The sequence below is a fragment of the Manis pentadactyla genome, chromosome 5, assembly GCF_030020395.1.
Source record: "Manis pentadactyla isolate mManPen7 chromosome 5, mManPen7.hap1, whole genome shotgun sequence".
Lineage (NCBI taxonomy): Eukaryota > Metazoa > Chordata > Mammalia > Pholidota > Manidae > Manis > Manis pentadactyla.
Genome location: NC_080023.1, coordinates 160315171 through 160329523, shown reverse-complemented (window position 1 = coordinate 160329523; position 14353 = coordinate 160315171). Strand labels below are relative to the sequence as shown.

The 14353-nt window shown below is 39.3% G+C and overlaps 1 long non-coding RNA gene across 1 annotated transcript in view; it reads left to right on the top strand.

Annotated features, from left to right (window-relative positions):
- Positions 1–14353, top strand: part of LOC118920300 (uncharacterized) — a 219772-nt gene that overhangs the window by 130916 nt on the left and 74503 nt on the right. The gene's annotated exons all lie outside the window — the stretch shown is intronic.

Sequence of the window (14353 nt, the reverse complement as noted above, 5' to 3'; positions counted from 1 at the left end):
TAACATCCAAAATATATAAAGAACTCACATGCCTCAACACCCAAAAAGCAAATAACCTGATTAAAAAATGGGTGGAGGATATGAACAGATAATTCTCCAAAGAAGAAATTCAGATGGCCAACAGGCACATGAAAAAGATGCTCCACATCACTAATTATCAGGGAAATGCAAATTAAAACTGCAATGAGATATTACCTCACACCAGTTAGGATGGCCAACATCCAAAAGACTAAGAACAACAAATGCTGATGGAGAAAGGGGAACCTCCTACCCTGTTTGTGGGAATGTAAGTTAATTCAACCATTTTGGAAAGCAATATGGTGGTTCCTCAGAAAACTAAAAATAGAAATACCATTTGACCTGGGAATTCCACTTCTAGGAATTTAACCAAAGAATACAAGTTCTCAGATTCAAAAGATATATGCACCCCTATGTTTATTGTAGTGCTATTTACAATAGTCAGATATGGAAGCAACCTAAGTATTCATCAGTAAATGAATGGATAAAGAAGAGGTGGTACATATACACAATGGAATAGTATTAAGCCATAACAAAGAAATAAATCCTACCATTTGCAACAACATGGATGGAGCTGGAGGATATTATGCTCAGTGTAATAAGCCAGGTGGAGAAAAACAAGTACCAAATGATTTCCCTCATTTTTGGAGTGTAACAATGAAGCAAAACTGAAGGAACAAAACAGCAGCAGACTCACAGACTTCAAGATGGGACTAGCAGTTAACAAAGGGGAGGGATGGGGGTGGGCATGTGGGGAGGGAGGGAGAAAGAGATTGAGGGTTATTATTATTATTAGCACACATGGTGTGAGGGGGATCCTGAGGAAGACAGTGTAGCACAGAGAAGGCAAATAGTGGCTCTGTGGCATCTTACTACACTGATGGACAGTGACTGCAATGGGGTATCGGGTGAGGACTCGTTAATATGGGTGAATGTAGTAACCACATTGTTTTTCATGTGAAACCTTCATAAGAGTGTATATCAATAATACATTAATAAAAAAATGATCCTTCTAAAATAAAAAAATAAAAAGAACATGAAAGAAAAATTCAGCTCTGAAGCTATCTAGTCCATGGGTTTTGTTCTTAGGTAGTTTTTTGATTACCAGTTCAATTTCATTGCTGCTAATTGGTCTGTTCGGACTTTCTGTTTTTTCCTGGGTCAGTCTTAGAAAGTTGTATTTTTCTAGAAAGTTGTCCATTTCTTTTAGGTTATCCAATTTGTTAGCATATAAGTTTTCATAGTATTCTCTAATAATTATTTTTATTTCTGTGGTGTCTGTAGTAACTTTTCCTTTCTCATTTCTGATTCTGTTTGTGTGTAGACTCTTTTTTTCTTGATAACTTTGACAGGGGTTTATCTATTTTGTTTATTTTCTCAAAGAACCAGCTCCTGGTTTCATTGATTCTATTATTTTATTATTCTGAATTTTATTTATTTATGGTTTGATCTTTATTATGTCCCTCCTTCTACTGACTTTGGGCCTCATTTGGTCTTCTTATTGTAATTTCATTAATTGTGAGTTTAGACTGTTCATTTGGGATTGTTCTTCTTTCTTAAGATAAGCCTGTGTTGCTGTATACTTCCCTCTTAAAAGGCCTTCACTGCCTCCTACAGATTTTGTGGTGTTGATTTGTTGTTTTCATTTGTCTCCATATATTGGTTGATCTCTATTTTTATTTGGTCATTGATCCATTGATTATTTAGAAGCATTTTGTTAAGCCTCCATGTGTTTGTGGGCTTTTTTGTTTTCTTTACATAATTTATTTCTAGTTTCATACCTTTGTGTTCTGAGAAGCTGGTTGGTACAATTTCAGTCCTTCTGAATTTTCTGTGGCTCTTTTTTTGGCCTGGTATGTGATCTGTTGTGGAAAATGTTCCACATGCACTTGAGAAGAATTTTTATCCTGTTGCTTTTGGGTGTAGAGTACTGTAGATGTCTGTTAGGTCCATCTGTTCTTATGTGTTGTTCAGTGCCTCTGTCTCCTTACTTCTTTTTGGTCTGGTTGATCTGTCCTTTGGAGTGAGTGGTGTGTTGAAGTCTCCTAAAATGAATGCATTACATTCTAATTCCCCCTTTAATTTTGTTAGTATTTGTTTCACATACGTAGGTGCTCCTATGTTGGGTACATAGATATTTAGAATGGTTATATCCTCTTGTTGGACTGATGCCTTTATCATTATGTAATGTCCTCTTTGTCTCTTGTTACTTTCTTTGTTTTGGAGTCTATTTTGTCTGATATAAGTACTGCAATTCCTGCTCTTCTCCTTATTATTTGCCTGAAACATCTTTTTCCATCCCTTCACTTTTAGTCTGTGTATGTCTTTGGGTTTGAAGTAGGTCTCTTGTAGGCAGCATATAGACAGGTTTGATTTTTTATCCATTCAGTAACACTATGTCTTTTGATTGGTGCATTCAGTCCATTTACATTTAGGGTGATTATCAATAAATATGTACTTATTGCCACTGCAGGCTTTAGATTGGTGGTTACCAAAGGTTCAAGGGCAGCTTCTTTACTATCTAACCATCTCACTTAATTCACTTAGTATGCTATTTCAAGCACAATCTGAAGTTTCTTCTTTTTTTCCCTCCCTTCTTTTTCTCCCTCCTGTACTCTTTATATGTTAGGTATCATATTCTGTACTCTTTGTGTATCACTTGACTGACTTTGTAATAGTTGATTTGATTTTGCATCTATTTAATAATTAATTGTTCTACTTTCTCTATTGTGGTTTTATTTTCTCTGGTGACAGCTATTAAGCCTTAGGAGCACGTCCATCTATAGCGGTCCCTCCAAAATACACTGTAGAGATGGTTTGTGAGTGGTGAATTCCCTCAACTACTGATTATCTAGAAATTGTTTAATCCCTCCTTCAAATTTAAATGATAATCTTGCCAGATAGAGTATTCTTGGTAGGAGGCCCTTCTGTTTCATTGCATTAAATACATCATGCCACTCCCTTCTGGCCTGTAAGGCTTCTGCTGAGAAGTCTGATGATAGCTTGATGGGTTTTCCTTTGTAGGTGATCTTTTTTCTCTCTCTGGCTTCTTTTAATACTCTGTCCTCTTCCTTTATGTTTGCCATTTTAATCATTATATGCCTTGGTGTTGTCTTCCTTGGGTCCCTCGTATTGGGAGATCTCTGCACTTCCATGGCCTGCGAGACTATTTCCTTCCCAAGACTTGGGAATTTTTCAGCAATTATTTCCTCAAATAAAGTTTCTATCCCCTTTTCTCTTTCTCCTTCTTCTCATAGCCCTATAATGCAAATATTGTTCCATTTGCTCACACAATTCTCTTATTTTTCTTTCATTCCTAGAGATCCTTTTTTCTCTCTGTGCCTCAGCTTCTTTGTATTCCTGTTCTCTAATTTATATTTCATTTACTATCTCCTCTACCTCATTTAATCTGCTTTTAAATCCTTCCATTGTATGTTTCATTTGAGTTACTGTGTTTTTCAAAGTTTCTATCTCTTCCTTAAAGTCCTCCCTGAGATCTTGAATATTTTTCGGTAGCTCTGCAAGCATGTTTATAATTTTTATTTTGTAATCTTTATCAAGAAGATTGATTATTTCAGTTTCACTTTGCCCTGTTCCTGGTGTTTCAGGGATTGTCGTTTGTACAGGATTCTTTTGCTGTTTCATATTCCTAATAATAGCTTTGTGTAGGCATCATCCTCCAGTGCCCAGAAGCTCTACTCTCTGGAGCTGCCCAGCACCTGGAGCATTTCCAGGGGTTGCAGGCGAGTGGCACTGGTGACTGCTGGAAGGAAAGAGCTCTTTCCCACTTCCTGGCTGCAGTGCCTGCCTCCATTGCCAGGGCCAGTGGGCTGAGTGTGTAGAGAGGAGCCTCTGCATTATGCCCCTGTACCTGCCACAGGTGGGGCCACCCTCCTGCTAGCCTAGTGCGATTATAGGAGGTTTCTGCCTCACTTCTCATGCTGCCATCTTTTTCCCCCTCACTGACCAATAATGTCTTTTTAGATTGTCAGGAGAATTACATGAGCTAAGGCTTCAGTGTTTGATTTGTTGTGATATAGTCACTGAACCCTTTCAGTGAGAGGAATGCTATTCAGTTGTCCACTGCAGATTTCTGTCTCACTGAAGATGAAGCCACACATAGCTCAACTTTTTCCTCCCAACCTTATAGAAACAGTCCCTGGAAGACCTAACACTCCTTAGTATTTTTTGTGAATTCCATATGATGGAACAGAAATGGAGAGTTATATACCTATAGCAGGCTCTGATCTCCAAGCATGCTATCTTTATGTCATCACTTTACTCCATAGAAATGCCCACCCCTACCCCCTTGCTCATTGTCACAACCAACCACAACAGGACCTCTGTCTACTCATCTGCTGCGTTGATGATTTATGTAGATCTTATCATTCTTAAACACACTTTGGACACTGCCACCATAGAGTGTCCCTGGCCTTCCCATATAAGTCACATATGCTCCCCATTTTGCTGGTCCTCCTTTCTCATTGCTCCTGTCTTTTCTTCCTACCACTTGTCCTTACAGCTCACCTATATTATGCAAGAAATAATATTATTCCTCTCTTGCACCTGCAGAACAGCTTTCCACAGCCTTTGATATCCTGATACTTGCTGATATTCCTGTTTATGGGTATAATCTATTAGCTATTGCTGAGTAACAAACCACATCAAAATCTAGCGACTTAAAAATAAACTTTGTTGTTCACTGGTCTGTTTATTAGCTAAGTGGTATTTTATATGCAAGTTCTGCTGATCATGGCTGGCTTTGCTCATGCATTTGCAGTCAGCTGATTGGTCAACTAGAGGTTGCTTGATCTAGAATGACCTCAGTGGCATGGCTGATGTGAATGGTGGCTATGGAAATGAAGGGGCTTGGGCCATGGGTCCAGCACCATCTAAAGTGCTAGCCTTGCATGGCACTGGTTTGCATGGCAGAGCTGGATTTCAAGAGAATAAGAACAAATGTGCACAGTCCCTTGAGGACTGCCTTCAGAACTGGTAAAATGTCACTTCCATCATATTCTGTTGGCCAAAGCAAATTATAAGATCAGTTTGGATTTAATGGGGAATAAATAGACTCCATCTCCCATTGACACGTTGTAAGCTGGGTAGATACAGGGAGGAGAAACAAGTGCTACATTAGCAATTGGTTCACCATGCCATCTCATCCATCCCAAGCTGGCTCTTAAAGATATTTTCACAAGGACAGCTTCCTCCATGAGAGAAGTTATGTTGCTATTAATGTAATGAAAACATTTTTAATCACATTACAGAGGAATGAGATAACTTTCTTTGCGAAACAGAATTGCACAGATCACTTTGCTTGTTATGTTGGATTCTGTTTACAGGCAATGGAAAGCTAAGACTTAAGACCTACTCCTGCCCAAACATTTAGACATTTGTCTTGCCTTGAGGTAGGGATGGGCTAAGAACAGTACATCAAGACAGTAAGAATAAGTGGTTCTGTAGAGCTGGAAACACTCTGTATAGCCCTTAAGGATGATCCATGAGAAACAAGACAGTGGTTTACATATTTGCAGGAGGACATGATAACACTTTGTAAAACTGTAAAGAACCCCTGAATTATTGTCTTCTTCCTCTTCTTTGCTTTCTTGCTTGAAACTTAATATAAAAGTAGATATTAAAGACTCATAGCTGATAAAGTAAAAATTGGAATGCCCATGTCTACTGCTTTAAATTTTTGCTGTTAGTATTTCTGCTTAATTATTGAATTCAAGTACTTTATAAAAGAAAGTTATTTGAAGTATGGATACAAATTAATAAAACCAGTTTCATAAGATGTAATAAATCTTAGTGCATTTTTTGTAAACTATTAAAAAACTTTTTTTAAGACGAAGATATACCCTTTGGCCTAAGAAATAATTTAAAATAGATGTAAGCAAAATAGCCCTCTCATAGATAAAAAAAATAGCAAAGTTATCAAGAAGCAATTTGCCTGTAAACTATTCAGCTATAAACTGGCACAGTAATTCAAATTCTTTTATATTTAGATATATATAAATAAGCTATATGCACACAGATACTATACCCTGAAAAATAAATTCATAAGTATGAAAAAGTATACCATGACACACAACTTAAATCACATTTTGTGATAATTTTTATGTATAACTCTCATTAGGTAAAATCAATTACCCAGAATTTAGGATATAACATGAGTCTTGAGACTTCTACGCATGCCTGTAATGTACCTAACATTTTTCCATGGTGAAAAACAGTTTCCCAAAATAAAGAAATCTAGTCATATGTCATTTCTCTGCCTTGTTTCTTTCTATAATTCATTTATTCATCTGTTCACTCACTCATTCAATTCTCATTGAGTCCCTGTAGTATGTCAAGCACTATAATCTATAAAGAAAGTGCCTTCCTTAATCATTTTAATAACTAAAATTTAGGTATTATTTCTCCATTTTACATATAAAGATATAAAGGCTTAGAAAGTTTAGATAACTTTCCTTACCTAGTAACTAACTGAGCCTGGATATTAGCTTAGGTATTGTTGACTTCTCAACCTGAGTTTTAATCACAAGCTCATAGAAAACATTTTCTGAGCTCAAGTTTTCATTATGTAAATAAATACTGTCACATCAAATGCATTATCTATGAAATTGAGAGATTGCATAGGCTTCTCTATAGCTATGAACTCTTCCCAGTATTCAGGTGTGATCATATAAGACATACTTAATGGTAATAGAAAATTACTGAAAATGCAAAATTGGTGCTTGAGTCAAATGTATAGTAAAGGGTTCTTTGTAAATGTATTGTTCAGTATAAATATCTTAGCCTGAATTTTAGTTTTCCATTAAAAAAATAACCAGGGGTCGAGGAACACGGGAAAATGGCAGCGTGAGTAGTTCATACGAAATCTCCTCCCCAAAACATATATATATTTATGAAAATACAATAAATACAACTATTCCTAAAAGAGTCACCAGTGGATGCAGTACAACAGCCAGGATACATCTACATCTGTGAGAACTCAGCATCACATGAAGGGGGTAAGATACAAGCCACAGCCAGGTGGGACCTGAATGCTCCCCCACCCCAAAACCGAGCGGGAAGAAAGGAGTCGGAATGAGGAGGGAGTGAAAGCCCAGGACTGCTAAACAACCAGCTCTAGAAATCCGCACCCAGAACGCAGACACAGGTGCACGGGGTGCTGGATACTAGAGAAACAGAAAAGCAAAACTTGTGGGCAGGTCCCCGCAACTGGCACCCCTGAGACAAAAGAAAAGCGAGTGCTTTCTGCAAGTCTTAAAGGGACAGGGACCCCATAGCTGGACGAAGTTGTCCTGGCAGCTGGGAATACCAGGGAAACTTAGGCGCCCTAAACAGAGGCAGTGCAGCTCTGAAGCCCCTCACAGGACTAGGCAGCCTGCCAGTCGTTCCTCCAACTGGCGCGGACCCCGACAAATGGGCCCGGTAGTAGGAGAGTGGGAGCGCACACCGGGGGCGGAAGCGCTGGAAGGAACCAAGAGCAGATCCGTGTGCCGCAGGAGAGGCTTGTGCTAGCCTGCAGCAGCACAACTGAACAGCCCGGGCGCGGCTCACGCGCACCAGCGGCAGTGAAGCCAGAGCCCGGTAGAAGCCTGCGTGGATAAGCCCCACGTGCACCAGCAGCGGAGCCAGAGGGAGCAGGCACGCTCCCAGGAGCCAACCAGAATCCCAGCCCAATGCACAGCTGCCTGGGCCAGACCCAAAGGCCGCTGCTGCCACACAGCTGCCTGGCAGGGTCACCGCTAGCACGGAGGAGCGCACCTGGCATGGCTGCCACTCCCCGCAGGGCTCCGTGCCGCTCTGACGGACACCCCACACACAGCAGCTTAGGAGATTAACCCGATGGCTGCTCCAGTAGTGCAGGTAGCCGTCACAGGCAGTGGAGAAGGGCAAGGCATCCAGCAAGCAGGAAAGGACTTTCTTCTCCCAGCTGGCACACCCGCAACCTGCCTACAGCCACTGCTATCACCAATAAAAGGCAAAAATAATCTGGTCCAGTCCAAGATAGTTACACCTGAGAAAGGATCTGCAGAGGCAGACCTAACCAGTCTCCCTGAAAAAGAATTCAAAATAAAAATCATAAATACGCTGACAGGGCTGCAGAGAAATATGCAAGAGCTAAGGGACGAAGTCCAGAGGGAGATTACAGACATCCGGAGGGAGATCACAGATGTCCGGAGGGAGATTACAGAAGTGAAACAAACTCTGGAAAGATTTATAAGCAGAATGGATAAGATGCAAGAGGCCATTGATGGAATAGAAACCAGAGGACAGGAACGCATAGAAGCTGATGCAGAGAGAGATAAAAGGATCTCTAGGAATGAAACAATATTAAGAGAACTGTGTGACCAATCCAAAAGGAACAATATCCGCATTATAGGGGTACCAAAGGAAGAAGAGAGAGAAAAAGGGGTAGAAAGTGTCTTTGAAGAAATAATTGCTGAGAACTTCCCAAAACTGGGGGAGCAAATAGTTGCTCAGACTACAGAGGCACACAGAACTCCCGAGAGAAGGGATCCAAAGAGGTCAACACCAAGACACATAATAATTAAAATGGCAAAGATCAAGGACAGGGACAGAGTATTAAAGGCAGCCAGAGAGAGTAAAAAGGTCACCTACAAAGGAAAACCCATCAGGCTATCATCAGACTTCTCAACAGAAACCTTACAGGCCAGAAGAGAATGGCATGATATATTTAATGCAATGAAACAGAAGGGCCTTGAACCAAGGATACTGTATCCAGCACGATTATCATTTAAATATCAAGGAGGGATTAAACAATTCCCAGACAAGCAAAAGTTGAGGGAATTTGCCTCCCACAAACCACCTCTACAGGACATCTTACAGGGACTGCTCTAGATGGGAGCACTCCTAAAAAGAGCACAGAACAAAACACCCAACATATGAAGAATGGAGGAGGAGGGAAAAGAATGGAAAGAAATAATCATCAGACTGTGTTTATAACAGCTCAATAAGCGAGTGAGGTCAGACAGTAAGGTAGTAAACAAGCTAACCTTGAACCTTTGGTAACCACAAATCTAAAGCCTGCAATGGCAATAAGTACATATCTTTCAATAATCACCCTAAATGTAAATGGACTGAATGCACCAATCAAAAGACACAGAGTAATAGAATGGAGAAAAAAGCAAGACCCATCTATGTGCTGCTTACAAGAGACTCACCTCAAACCCAAAGACATGCACAGATTAAAAGTCAAGGGTTGGAGAAAGATATTTCATGCAAGCAACAGAGAGAAAAAAGCAGGTGTTGCAATACTAGTATCAGACAAAATAGACTTCAAAATAAAGAAAGTAACAAGAGATAAAGAAGGACATTCATAATGATAAATGGCTCGGTCCAACAAGAGGATATAACCATTATAAACATATATGCACCCAATACAGGAGCACCAATATATGTGAAACAAATACTAACAGAATTAAAGGAGGAAATAGAATGCAATGCATTCATTTTGGGAGACTTTAACACACTGCTTACCCCAGAGGACAGATCCACCAGACAGAAAATAAGTGAGGACACAGAGGCACTGAACAACACACTAGAACAGATGGACCTAATAGACATCTATAGAACTCTACACCCAAAAGCAACAGGATACACATTCTTCTCAAGTGCATATGGAACATTCTCCAGAATAGACCACACACTGGGCCACAAAAAGAACCTCAGTAAATTCCAAGAAATTGAAATCCTACCAGCCAACTTTTCAGACCACAAAGGTATAAAACTAGAAATAAATTGTACAAAGAAAGCAAAAAGACTCACAAACACATGGAGGCTTAACAACATGCTCCCAAATAATCAATGGATCAATGACCAAATTAAAATGGAGATCCAGCAATATATGGAAACAAATGACAACAATAACACAAAGCCCCAACTTCTGTGGGACGCAGCAAAAGCAGTCTTAAGAGGAAAGTATATAGCAATCCGGGCATATTTAAAGAAGGAAGAACAATCCCAAATGAATAGCCTAATGTCACAATTATTGAAATTGGTAAAAAGAAGAACAAATGAGGCCTAAGGTCAGCAAATGGAGGGACATAATAAAGATCAGAGAAGAAATAAATAAAATTGCGAAGAATAAAACAATAGAAAAAATCAATGAAACCAAGAGCTGGTTCTTCGAGAAAATAAACAAAATAGATAAGCCTCTAGCCAGACTTATTAAGAAAAAAAGAGAGTCAACACACATCAACAGAATCAGAAACGAGAAAGGAAAAATCACGACAGACCCCACAGAAATACAAAGAATTATTAGAGAATACTATGAAAACCTATATGCTAACAAGCTGGAAAACCTAGGAGAAATGGACAACTTCCTAGAAAAATACAACCTTCCAAGACTGACACAGAAAGAAACAGAAAATCTAAACAGACCAATTACCAGCAACGAAATTGAATCGGTAATCAAAAAACTACCCAAGAATGAAACCCCCGGGCCAGATGGATTTACCTCGGAATTTTATCAGACACACAGAGAAGACATAACACCCATTCTCCTTAAAGTTTTCCAAAAAATAAAAGAGGAGGGAATACTCCCAAACTCATTCTATGAAGCCAGCATCACCCTAATACCAAAACCAGACAAAGACCCCACCAAAAAAGAAAACTACAGACCAATATCCCTGATGAACGTAGATGCAAGAATACTCAACAAAATATTAGCAAACTGAATTCCAAAATACATCAAGAGGATCATACACCATGACCAAGTGGGATTCATCCCAGGGATGCAAGGATGGTACAATATTTGAAAATCCATCAACATCATCCACCACATCAACAAAAGGAAAGACAAAAAACACATGATCATCTCCATAAATGCTGAAAAAGCATTTGACAAAATTCAACATCCATTCATGATAAAAACTTTCAACAAAATGGGCATAGAGGGCAAGTACCTCAACATAATAAAGGCCATATATGATAAACCCACAGCTAACATCATACTGAACAGCGAGAGGCTGAAACATTTTCCTCTGAGATCGGGAACAAGACAGGGATACCCACTCTCCCCACTGTTATTCAAAGTGGTACTGGAGGTCCTAGCCACGGCAATCAGACAAAAAAAAGAAATACAAGGAATCCAGATTGGTAAAGAAGTCAAACTGTCACTATTCACAGATGACATGATATTGTACATAAAAGACCCTAAAAACTCCACCGCAAAACTACTAGAACTAATATCGGAATTCAGCAAAGTTGCAGGATACAAAATTAACACAGAGAAATCTGTGGCTTTCCTATACATTAACAAAGAGCCAATAGAAAGAGAAATCAGGAAAACAATTCCATTCACAATTGCATCGAAAAGTATAAAATACCTAGGAATAAACCTAACCAAAGAAGTGGAAGACCTATACCCTGAAAACTCTAAGATACTCTTAAGAGAAATTAAAGAGGACACTAACAAATGGAAACTCATCCCATGCTCCTGGCTAGGAAGAATTAATATCGTCAAAATGGCCATCCTGCCCAAAGCAATATACAGTTTTGATGCAATCCCTATCAAATTACCAACAGCATTCTTCAATGAACTGGAACAAATAGTTCAAACATTCATATGGAACCGTCAAAGACCCCGAATAGCCAATGCAATCCTGAGAAGGGAGAATAAAGTGGGGGGGATCTTGCTCCCCAACTTCAAGCTCTACTACAAAGCCACAGTAATCAAGACAATTTGGTACTGGCACAAGAACAGAGCCACAGACCTGTGGCACAGAATAGAGACTCGAGACATTAACCCAAACATATATGGTCAATTAATATTTGATAAAGGAGCCATGGACATACAATGGGGAAATGACAGTCTCTTCAACAGATGGTGCTGGCAAAACTGGACAGCTTCATGTAAGAGAATGAAACTGGATCACTGTCTAACCCCATACACAAAAGTAAACTCCAAATGGATCAAAGACCTGAATGTAAGTCATGAAACCATAAAACTCTTATAAAAAAACATAGGCAAAAATCTCATGGACATAAACATGGGTGACTTCTTCATGAACATATCTCCCCGGGCAAGGGAAGCAAAGGCAAAAGTGAACAAGTGGGACTATATCAAGCTAAAAAGCTTCTGTACAGCAAAGGACACCATCAATAGAACAAAAAGGTATCCTACAGTATGGGAGAACATATTCATAAATGACAGATCCGATAAAGGACTGACATCCAAAATATATAAAGAGCTCACATGCCTCAACCAACAAAAAGCAAATAATCCAATTAAAAAATGGGCAGAGGAGCTGAACAGACAGTTCTCTAAAGAAGAAATCCAGATGGCCAACAGGCACATGAAAAGATGCTCCACATCGCTAATCATCAGAGAAATGCAAATTAAAATCACAATGAGATATCACCTCACACCAGTAAGGATTGCCATCATAGAAAAGACAAACAACAACAAATGTTGGTGAGGTTGTGGAGAAAGGGGAACCCTCCTACACTGCTGGTGGGAATGTAAACTAGTTCAACCATTGTGGAAAGCAGTATGGAGGCTCCTCAGAATGCTCAAAATAGAAATACCATTTGACCCAGGAATTCCACTTCTAGGAATTTACCCTAAGAATGCAGCACTCCAGTTTGAAAAAGACAGATGCACCCCTATCTTTATCACTGTACTGTTTACAATAGCCAAGATATGGAAGCAACCTAAATGTCCATCAGTAGATGAATGGATAAAGAAGATGTGGTACATATACACAATGGAATATTATGCAGCCATAAGAAAAAAAACAGATCCTACCATTTGCAACAACATGGATAGAGTTAGAGGGTATTATGCTCAGTGAAATAAGCCAGGTGGAGAAGGACAAGTACCAAATGATTTCACTCATATGTGGAGTATAAGAACAAAGGAAAAATGAAGGAACAAAACAGCAGCAGAATCACAGAACCCAAGAAGGGACTAATAGTTACCAAAGGGAAAGGGACTGGGGACGATGCGTGGAAAGGGAGGCATAAGGGCGGGGAAAAAGAAACAGGGCATTACGATTAGCATGTATAGTGCGTGGGGGGCACAGGGAGGGCTGTGCAACACAGAGAAGACAAGTAGTGATTTTACAGCATCTTACTACACAGATGGACAGTGACTGTGAAGGGGTATGTGGGGGGGACTTGGTGAAGGGGGGAACCTAGTAAACATAATGTTCTTTCTGTAATCGTAGATTAATGATACCAAAATAAAAATAAAATAACCAGGGGTCTACTTTCCAATTCAGTTTATGGATGCCAGTTCAAGAATCAGTTACTCGTCCAGGGCACTTAGTAGACATTCACTAAATACCTGCAGAATATAAGAAAATCAATGGAGGGCTTGATTAACTTGTGTTAGGTTCCAATATCTATACGTATTTTATGGTTCAGGTTCCAATATTCACTATCTGCCCATTCAAAATCATTTATCTCATCACTTCTGACTTGTATTTTATTGCTATTGCAGTGGCATTCCTTAAATTTTTAAGTCAGTTCAGTAAGCATTCCAGAAGATTTCAGGTTATTTCCATATTAATTTATTACTTGATTATTCTTTTAAACTCAATTTCCATTTTTATTCCTTATAGTTCTCTCCATTTAGTAATCCTGCATGTGATGTTAAATTGTCCTCCTTTGTATTCATCCCTTGGACAGACATTATCAGGTCAGATGAGATTTCTCATTTAGGCCCCCAAATATTAGCAAATCAAGTTCTGGGGAATAAACTAGTTGGCCTAATCAGAAATGGATATCCAAAGTCCCTGACACATCAGAAGATCCAGGAAAGAAGTAACCCCAGCCAATTGGAAGCCAGAAAAAAAACACCTGAGGCTCACATCATCCTTTTGGAAGTGACTCTGATATGTATAACTACAGTGATTCCCCACCTATCTTGCCTTATCCCTTCTCAAACATAGACACCAAAGAGAATTCTCCCCTTTCTGCTTTCACTGCAGTTCATCAATATCTCTGGTCCAGTGCTAATTATCCTAATTGTTTATTCATAGCACTGTCTCTCTCATTGTGAGCATGTTGAGGATAGGGAAGGTTTTCTGTTCATCAATGCCTCTTTAACCTAGCACATGACCAAGTACCCAGTTTCTTAAAAATTTTGTTGAAAGAGTGCATGCCTTTATGCCAGAAGTCACCCAAAATATTCCCCTTGAATTTCATTGGCCCTGATTTAGTTATATATCACAATGATTAAAAAAATGTTTATATGCTTGACTAAAGCCAGTCTGGACCCATATGAACAGTTGAAGATGGGGTCCATCTCTAACTGTTTACAAAAGTGAGAATGGAAAAGAGGTCAATTCCCCAA